This window comes from Pteropus medius, unplaced genomic scaffold (genome assembly GCF_902729225.1).
Source record: "Pteropus medius unplaced genomic scaffold, Ma_sr-lr_union100, whole genome shotgun sequence".
Taxonomy (NCBI): Eukaryota; Metazoa; Chordata; class Mammalia; order Chiroptera; family Pteropodidae; genus Pteropus; species Pteropus medius.
Window position 1 is genome coordinate 10034090 of NW_024349800.1, and position 2711 is coordinate 10036800.

General features: G+C 28.3%; 1 pseudogene; it reads left to right on the plus strand.

Moving 5' to 3' along the window:
* Positions 1 to 2248: 2248 nt before the first annotated feature.
* LOC120622384 (uncharacterized) lies at positions 2249 to 2367 on the plus strand (annotated as a pseudogene).
* The last annotated feature ends 344 nt before the right edge of the window (positions 2368 to 2711 follow it).

Sequence of the window (2711 nt, forward strand, 5' to 3'; positions counted from 1 at the left end):
GTATTTCAGCATGATGTCACTGGATACAACATTGGTCAATAATGTGCAAAAGCAAGCATTATATAGTATTTTCACCATACAGATACGATAAACATAAATATTTCAAAAGAGAAATAATTGTAAAATGTAATAAAATAATTAGGTAATTATGAGATTTAAATCTGTACTAGCTTTGTTTTATTACTGTTTACTTAACTATTAGTTTACGTAGCTTAATTTTTTATAACAGTTGTATCAACAACTATTTAGTAAAATTCACAATGTTACAGTAAGCTCTGATGGACTTGTATGAGCTGGCTCTCAGCACACCACTGATTCTAGGACTACAAAATTTTCCAGAAAGAGAAATGTAAGCTCATTTAAATCTTTTTTTCTAATGTACATAATAAGATAATTTCTTAGAAGTTTCTGATTTAAAGAAAGTTGAGAAATTTTCTAAGATTTATGAAATTAGTTATTCATATTATTGATCTAGGCATGATATGACAATTTTTCACTTTGAATGTCAGTCATGAATTTGTATATATTTTTTTATTGTTTTATTTTATTTCTATATATTTTTCCAGTACTAAGTCAGTGATACCTTTATAATCCTAGAGTGCATGGAATTAAAGAAAATGAATAATACATTTGAAATGTAATCGATCTACATGGAGAGAGCAGTAACTCTTTGAATGATAGAATAAAACTTTAATAAACAGAAAATTAGATTTTTCTTGGCATGTAAAGGCAAGAAGAGTTATGTATGTCAAATATTTCTAAGTTAGAGCGTGGTTTAAATAATTCCTATAAAAATTCTAGATATAGATTTCTATTTTTTTTATGCTGGTGATGCTCTTTAAAACTGACAGATGTCTTGCTTAGAGATTTTCATGACAATGATGGATTGTAAATAAGGTACAACTTTGGGAAAGGAAATTTTATAATATACATTAAAACCTCTAAGATGTTTATGAAATTTAATCCACCAATTCCACCTCTGTGAATTTTTTGATAAAACAAAATTTATTTTAGTTGTGAACACAATTTTCATTTATTAGGACCCACTGAGAAAAATCTGAAGCAAATTTGAAATAATATAGGAAGCTTTTATTATAGAAAGTAATTTTTTTAAATCTCAAATTGTGTACTCATTAACATTTTTTTGGTAATATTATGAAGACATATGAGGCTTTATTTGTTACTAACATGTTACTCTCTCAGACTAGTCTAGAAATATTATTTTTTTTAAATTTCATATCATGTCTATACCTAACTATATACCAAGGAAAACCGATAAGTTATTTATTGTAATCAAGATTGAATTGTCTTATGGGTGATTTTTGTTTTAACTTTTTATAGAATCGCATTTTTCAATGTTTCTATGGTTATACAGAAAAACATAAAAATAAGAAAAAATAATAAGTCTAAAAGCAAATAAGATACATCATATCACTGAGCAACATTGCAGATGAATATCATAGTTTAAAACCACCTTTTCCACCTTGTTTGAAATAGAGGCTTAAATCTATATGTGATATTAATTGCATTATTTCATGTTGAAAAACAAATAGTGTTTTTTTTTTTCCCCTCTAATTCTTAATGCAATAGAAGCTCTAACATCTGGGGAGAGAAATAAGAGAGGAAAATATAAAGAGAATGGTCTTTTCAAAAATAGGCATTTATACATGTTTTAATAAATATTTGAGTAATGCTATGTCTATTAAATATATTTGATCCATAATGTAATTATTGGAAGAATTAAAAATAATTCACATGGTAAATTGACATTTTGTGAAAAAAGTCAAATACAAAAGAGAAGTAAAATGCTGAAAAATAATAGCAGATAATAACAAATTTGTTAATAAGATATTAACATAGATCTAAATTGTGGAAATGGAAGCTCTAAAAGAAAAAAATACATTTATTATAATCAATAATCAAAGGTTTAAATTAAAAATCTTTATAACTTTTAAACAACTGAGGTCATAAAAATGTGGCTCACTATTATTAGTTGAATTTATGAACAAAATGATTTCTCTTACAAATTATTTTTATTCAAAGAAGTAGAAAGCATTCTCTGTGCTTCTAAGAAAAAATATATTTTCAAAGTGAATTAAAAGTTGTATAAGTTTAATAATACCAAAAAGTGGTAACACGTTACCTAAAAGCAAACAAACAAGTTATGGAAACAAAATTGGTATGCCTATATATGTTATTATCCAGATGTGAAGATTATAAACTGGCAAATTAATTAAAATGTAGTATCATCTATGGCCATGCCGCCCTGAACAAGCCGCATCCCATCTGATCTCAGAAGCTAAGCAGTGTCGGGCCTGGTTAGTACTTGGATGGGAGACCACCTAGGAAGACCAGGTGCTGTAGGCGTAAAAAATAAAAAAAATAATAAGGCATTGTAAGCTGACATGGTCCTTGCAATCCGTAAGGTCAATCAAGGGTTGCCTCGCCTAAAAGCAAAAAAAAATGTAGTATTTAGGTATTCTTTTAAATTCTGACACTATGTAGTATTTAGGTATTCTTTTAAATTCTGACACTATCTACCCAGAAACAACAAGTTAAGATCTGAGCCCAAGGCTTGTTACTGGAGTGTTTAGAAAGGAGTCAGGGTGCTCAGGAAAACAAAAAGGAGGCAGAGGGAATGATGTTGCTGAAAGTGCCACCTAGAGGTACCAGCTCTCTTGTGACTGGGTCCTAGAATGAAAACTATTAAG